Source organism: Oryctolagus cuniculus, chromosome 18 (assembly GCF_964237555.1).
Source record: "Oryctolagus cuniculus chromosome 18, mOryCun1.1, whole genome shotgun sequence".
NCBI classification, from domain to species: domain Eukaryota; kingdom Metazoa; phylum Chordata; class Mammalia; order Lagomorpha; family Leporidae; genus Oryctolagus; species Oryctolagus cuniculus.
This window is the reverse complement of record NC_091449.1, coordinates 6,238,716-6,246,761: the sequence shown is the minus strand read 5'-3', so window position 1 is coordinate 6,246,761 and position 8,046 is coordinate 6,238,716.

Genomic DNA, 8,046 nt, shown 5'->3' with positions numbered 1-8,046 from the left:
ACTCCATAGTGTATATACACCATAATTGCTTTATCTAGTCTTCAGTTGATGGACATCTGGATTGATTCCATATCTTAGCTATTGGGCATTGTGCTGCAATGAACACGAGGGTACAGATAACTCTTTCATATGATGATTAGCTCAGGGAACTGGATTGAAAGTAGAGCAGCTGGGACCCAAACCGGTGCCCATGTGGGATGCCTGCTGGCCCCTTAAATTATTAATTTTGAAAGTATTCTTGGAAACATTCAATAAGGATGTCTATGTGAACAATAAAAGTAAATAGTAAACTAATTTTTCAAGTTTGCAATAACATGATTTACACCTGTAATGGTTTTTAATCTGAGAGTTCACAGTTCCTTTTCTGTTTGTGGAAATTCTGAAGGTGATACAAGCTGGAATTTGGCTCACCACTGTACATGCTGCAGAATTTTCCTTAAGATTATTTCCTATAAAGGGTATGGGCATACCTCTGTTTTCCCCAGAACTAGTATCAGTTTCTCAAACTTTGAAGTTTTTTCCCCCTAGTGTTTTACCAAGGTTTTATATTTTTATTTTTTAAACATTTATTTATTTTGAAAGGCAAGGTTATAGAGAGAGGGAAGTGAGAGGGAGTGAAAGGGGGAGAGGGAGGGGAGAAGAGGAGGTGGAGAGCGAGGAGAGGGAGTGAAAGGGGGAGGTGGAGGGATGGAGGTGGAGGTGCAGGTGGAGGTAATCTTGCATCTTTTGGTTCACTCCCCAGATGATCCTATTGGTCTGGGATGGCCCAGGGCAAAGCCAAGAACTGGGAACTCCACTCAGGTCTTCCATGTGGCTGGTAGGGACACAAGTACTTGGCCATCATCAGCTGCCTTCTCAGACGCATTATTAGCAGGGAGTTGGATCAAAAGTGGAACATGTTGGGGCTTGAACCTGTGCTCCTATAGGATGCCAGTATTACAGGCAGTGGCTTAACCTGCAGTGTCACAACATTGGATCCCGAGGTCTTTTTTTCCTTAAATAAATTTCTGGAATCAAATGAACTTAGATTTTAATTGATTCTTTTATTTATTTATTTAAAAATGTATTTTATTTATTTGAAAGAGTTACAGAGAGAGGTAGAGACAGAGAGAGAGGTCTTCCATCTCCCCAGATGGCTGGGGAGCTGTGCTGGGGAGCTGCACTGATCTGAAGCCAGGATCCAGGAGCTTCTTTCAGGTCTCCCAGATGGGTGCAGTGGCCCAAGGACTTGGGATATCTTCTACTACTTTCCCAGGCCATAGCAGAGAGCTGGATCGGAAGAGGAGCAGCTGGGACTAGAACCGGCACCCATATGGGATGCTGGCGCTTCAGGCCAGGGCTTTAACCCATTGTGCCACAGCGCCGGCCCCAATTCTTTTATTTGAAAGTCAGAGTTACAGAGAGAGAGGGAGATCTTCTATCAGCTAGTTCACTCCTGAGATGGCCATAATGGCCAGAACTGGGCCAGGCTGATGCCAGGAGACAGGAGATTCATCCAGATCTCTCACATGGTGGCAGAGGCCCAAACATTTTCCATTGCTTTTCCAGGCCATTAGCTGGAAGCTGGATTGGAAGCGGAGCAGCCTTGACATGCACCAGTGCCCATACTGGATGCCGGCATCTGATGGTGGCCTCATCCAGTAAACCACAATGGCTGCCCCAGCATTTAAATTGGAAAATATATTTCTCTCCGATGAGGAAACAGAAACAACCCTTCCTCCTGTTTCTTTCTCCAAGCTCCCAGCACTGAGCTCACCCTATGTACTCAAAACTCATTTGAAGCTAGGACTGTATGCCTTTGGGGCCAAGAGGTGCTGATATTTGAACTCCTTGCTTTTATTTTCAGCCCCCTCTCTCTTAAAATGAGATCACCTATACCCGTGTTTTTCATTGAATATCTTATCCTTGTATATGGTATACGAGGTTATATGTGATAATATGGTAAATCTGACCAACTGAACTGACTTCTCTAAATTCAGGAAAATAGATTTTAGCTTTAAAAATTTTACCATAGGAGCATCCCATATGAGCAATGGTTTGATCCCCAGTTGCTCTGCTTTTGATCCAGCTCCCTACAAATGTGCCTTAGAAAGCAGTGGAAAATGGTCCAAATAATTGGGCCCTTGTCATCCATGTGGGAGATCCGGATGGAGTTTCTGGCTTGGGTCTTGTCTAGCTCCAACCATTTCAGCCATTTGGTGATTGAAACAGTGCATCTCTCTCTATCTCTACCTCTTTTTCTGTCGTTGTATTTCAAATAAATAAATATCTTAAATATTATTGTATATTGAAAAACTGTAATTGTATATATTCATAGGGTACAAGGTGATGTTATGATATATGTATAAAATGTGGAAGGATTAAAGCAAGCTAATTAACCTATTCATCACCTCAAATACTTATTTCTATGTGGGGCAAACATTTGAAACTGTTAGCAATTTTGCAATACGTTGTAGTCACAATGCTGTGTAACAGATCTTAAGAAACATATTCCTTGTGTCTCACTGAAACTTGGTACTCTTTGACCAACATTTTCCCATTCCACCCAACCCCAGTCTCCAGTAACCACCATTCTTTCTCTTCTGTGAGTTCTACTGTTTTAGATTCCACCAGAAGTTAACACACAGTATTTGTCTTTGTGGGTGCAGCTGATTTCACTTAGTATCATGCCCAACAGGTTTATCCATGTTGTTGCAACAGAGTTCCCTTCTTTTTACAGGCTGAGTAGTGTTCCATTGTCAGTGTGTACACACACCACCTCTTCTTTATCCATTCATCTGATGATGGACACCTTGGCTGACTCCATATGTTGGCTATTGTGAACAGTGCTGCTATAAACCTTAGGATATTTTTAGTCATTCTCCATTAGTAATATGAAGACTTTGTCTTGTAAAGTTATGAAAAAGTCATCAATTCCTAATTTTGAATATTTTAATTTAACATCAATATATTACATTCTTCCAAATAGATATTTTTTGTAACTATTAGTAGGCTCTTTTGATTTCTCTTTATCTCAATAAATATTATGGATTTCTCAATATTAGATCACTTCTGAATTCCAGATATAAACTTCACCTGCTCATCATATATATTTGTTTATTCGTTTTCAGATTTTTGATATATTTCATTTTAGATATTTCCATCTTAATCAGAAGTGAGGTCATTCTGCAGTATTGTTTTTGGTACAACCTTAAGATGTTTTAGTATCAGTATTTTTGATATACAATCTTTTAGAAATTTTACTTCCTCTTCAGTATCTTTGAATTGAGTAAGTGGCATTGGCTTATCTAACATTTAAAAGAATGGAAGAATCTGCCTGCTTATTATATTTTGGTGTTCGTATTTGTGAGGGACTCATAAACTTCTCCCTTTCTAATATGGTTTTCTTCTGTTTAGATTCCTGATCTCAAAACTAGTACAGCATATTTTCCCAGAAAATGTTCATTTCTTCTAGATTGTCTAATTAGTTTGTAATGAGTTGGGAGAAGGGGGACATATTTTCTAATATTATTTTTTTCAACATAACTTTTTTTCATAAGATTTATGATTAAAGCACTGTCACAGTGTTGCATGGTCATTGTCACTATCCATCTCCAGAACTTTTCCATCACCCAAACAGAAACTGGGTAGCTATTAAGCAATAGCTCCTCTTTCCCCCTCCATCCAGCCCTTAGTGACCCTTGTTCTACTTTATTTCTGCATGAATTTGACTACACTAGGCATCTCGTCTAAGAGGAATTATATAATAGTTGTCCTTTCCTATTTGGTTTATTTCACTTGGCATACTGTTTACAAGGTTCATCCATGCTGTAGAATGTATCATAACTTCATTCTTTAAAAAAGTTGAATAACATTTTATAATATGGATATATCATTTTTGATTGATTTACTCATCTATTAGTGGACATTTGGGTTGCATCTACCTTTTGGCTATCACGAATAATACTTCTATGTTTATTGTCATACAAATATCTGTTCCAATCTTTGCTTGGAAGTAAATCACTGAATCATAAGCACTATTTTAATTTTTCAAGGAACCATCATATACACTGCCATTTATGAAGACTGAATCACTTGACATTGGCCTCCTCAATGTTTAAGGGTTGCAGTTTCTCCACATCCTCACTATGATTCATTGCTTTTTCTTTTTTTGGATAATAGATATCTTTGTTGCTATGGGATTCAGCACTTTAAATATTTAATTTTTAAATAAACTTTTTATTTTAGAATAGTTTTAAATTAAAAAAAACAGAAATTGTGAAGTAATACAAAGAGTTCCCATATACTCTACACCCAGTTTCCCCTAATATCAACATGTCACATTAGTATAATATATTAATCACAATTAGCCACACCCAGATTCCTCTATATTTTAAAAAAGCTTTTATTATTTATTTTATATAAATTACCAGAGTTACAGAGAGAAAGAGGGAGAGATCTTCCATCCACTTCACTCCCCAAAATGGCCACAACAGCTGGAGCTGGGCCAAGTCAAAGCCAGGAGCCAGGAGCTTATTCTGGGTCTCCCATGTGGGTGCAGGGCCCAAGCTCCTTCTGCTGCTTTCCCACACACATTAGCAGGGACCTGGATCAGAATGGAGCTACCAGGAATCTAACTGGCATCCACTCTGGATGCTAGCACGGCAGGTGGCAGCTTAACCTGCTATGCTACAGTGCCAGGCCCCTCTACCTTATTTTTTTAATGTAAACTTCCTCTATCCAGCCCACTCTTCCCATTTTCTAGTAATCACTATTTGTGCTCAGATTTAGGTTTTTTTTTTTTCCTTACATGATCAGGGAGAACATGTAGTATTTGTGTTTGTGTGGCTGGCTCATTTCACTTAACATGATATTTTTCAATTCCATCCATTTTTGCTGCAAATGATAGGAGTTCATTATTTATGGATGCATGTTATTACATTGTGTATATATACCACATTTTCTTTATCCATTCATTTGATGATGGATACCCTGGTTGATTTCAAATCTTGGCTATTGTGAACAGTCCTGCTATAAAATGTTGGATCAGGTGTCTCTTTAATACCATATTTTCAGGTCTTTTGGATATATAACCAATAGTGGATTGGTAAATCAAATGGCAGTTCTACTTTTTAAAGACATTTCTATATTGTTTTCCATAGTGGTTGTATTGATCTATGTTCCCACCAACAGTATACAAGAGTTCTCCTTTCTCTACATCCTCATCAGCATTTGTGACTTTCTTTTTGATAATAGCTTTTCTAACAGGGGTGAGGTAACAGCTCATTATGATTTTTATTTCCATTTCCTTGAGGGCTAGTAAAGCACTTTTCTTGTAATTTTTGGCCATTTGTATTTCTTCTTTTGAGAAATGTCTGTTCAGGTGCTTTGCACATTTCTTAACTTGACTGGTTGTTTTTTGTTAAGTTTTTTGAGTTACTGATATTCTGGATATTAGTCCTTTAGATAAGTAGCTTGCAGATATGTTCTCCCATCTTTTTGGATATCTCTTCACTCTATTGATTATCTCTTTTGCTGTCAGAACCTTCTGAGTTTGAAATAATTCCATTTGTCTAGTTTTGGTTTTGTTGCCTGCACCTTTGGGGTCTTATCCTAGACATCATTGCTTGCACCAGTATCTTCAAGTGTTTCCCTAGGTTTTATTCAAGTGATTCCATGTTGACATCAAATGTTTTACTTTGTACTTACCAAGTTAAAAATCCTTGAGTAGTTTGTGTGATTCTGTGTTTTCTGCACCCAAATGCAATAATGATAGCATTCCAGGGTCTAACAATTAACAATGAATTAGACTGAGGGTAGAAGGAATTCTCATGGAAGCAGAGATCCAATGAGATAGGTGGTCTTCTGTCAGGCCTTCCTGGCTCAGTCCTCAGCATTTCCTGTTCATTCCATGGGAGACCCTGTCTGCCCATGGGAACAAGGGAGAAAGGAAGAGTCTTTCTCAAACACTCCAGTGGTCTCTTTGGATATGCTCATGAGAATCTTCCAATAGATTGCGGGAATTAAAAAGTTTTCAGAACTACTGTCAGCTCCCTGAGTGTGAGCTGGCACTGTGGCTACAAGTGAAATGGTAATTGTGGTTCTGTGGGGAGATGAGGTCACAGAATGACATACCCTCTTCTCAGGCTCTGCCTTACTCCCTCGCATGCAGCCTTAGGTTGTTAAAAGTATCACACTGAGCTCACAGAAGGAGGAGTCTAGCATTTTTCTTTCAGTCTTAGAGACACAGTCTGCAAGGAAAGGAGGTATATCAGACGTTTGGGTAGGTGTGCATGTGTGGCAAATAAATTCTGTCAGAGTAGAAACTGTTCCATTGGCAAAACTACACATGAAGGATGAGTAATTTCTGAGACATGAGCTGAGCTTGTGGAGAGAGACTGGGAGTCTGGGACCCTAGATCACACATGACTCTTGCTAATGTAATTTAATGAAATTCTTATTGAAGGGATTCTTGGTGTTTGAGCTAAGTGTTATCTAAGTCTGAAGTTTTATGTGCTTCAATATTGTAATTTCCAAATTAATCTGTTGAATATGATATGCAAAATATCACAGATCACAGAGATATTTCCAGGAGTAGCATAGTTATGTCTGTAAAAGATGTGTGCAAAGAATGATGAATGTGATGGAACTAGCTGAATGATTTATTCTCAGCAGAAACAGTGTGACTCAATAGCAATCGCTGAAACACAGTTATTTTTCTGTAACTTAGGTGTGATATGCCTAATGGAGACAGTCAATTTTTTTCTCTACTGAAAATTACTATGGTCTGTTAATCATGGAGGAATATTCTGCTTTCTGAAAGTAGGGAAGATCTATCCTGAAATTAAGAAAATTTAACATCATGATAGAGGGTTTCAGATGGCAAACAATCAAGGACTTTAAAGTATACTTTAATTTTAAAGAAAAAATTAATTTTAAATATCATCCCAGAAAAAAGTTTTAAGGCTTACATGTTCCTCATTATATTTTCTCTGGTTAAAATATTTCAGTGTTACTCTCAAGCTATCACTTTCTCTTTTCAATTGATTAAATGCACAAGGTTCCATGCCTCTAAATTACATTTTGCAGATTTTTGCTGCATTTAAATAGCTTTTCCAAATAAAATGTTAGTTCAAATTTCCATTAATTTCTCCAAAATAGTGAACATATAGTAACATAATCTGCAAAGATGATTAATTTATTTTCTACTCTAAAATACTTTGTAGGTTATTTATGTTTCTTGTGTCAGATCCTAGGGCACAAACTAATTGTGCACTTTAATATCTGTGATGGATGCTATTATATTTTTTGTTTGGGCAAAAAATGAAATGAATATTTCTATTGCCTCTTAACTTTTATCCACATTAAATAAATCAAGTTTGGTCACAAAAATTATTCAGTAAATATTCATTCATAACTTACAATGATATGAAGAATACATACACAAAAATAGGAAATTATCAAGCAAAATTTATAAAGAAAAATAAATTTGAAGTATGATCAGATCAGTATATACCTATATGTATGTTCATGTGTATATATACACACACAGACATGGAAGTCCTTCAAAGAGTTCATTAAAAGACAAAATTAAAAGATAAAAATGGAAAGCATAAGTTTTATTTCTCAACAGATGCCCAATCAAGTGCAAGACACTTTTCGTATAGCAATGCACTAAATATTATTGTCATTGCTGTCAAGCTACTCAGACTGAAATCCTTATTCTACTGATATTCATATGAGTCATTTAATCTTCTTGTGGTTTAATTTTCCTAGATGCTGAAAAGAGGATGATATTAGATGAACTCAAAGAGTTGTGAATATTACATATTAGAGTAGGTAAATCAGCAACAATAAGGGTTGACACTATCGTAAGTGGTATCCTAATGAGCAACACATGAAACTTGGAAAATCTACTAACAACAAAATGTATTTTAGCTATTAATATTCGGGGCAGGAATGCTAAGTGTCCACTTTATTTTCTATGCAAATATATTCCTCAATTCATGTTTCCATGCAGAATCCTGTGCTTAAGAATTTGAATACTGCATCCTGGAAAATGGCAGA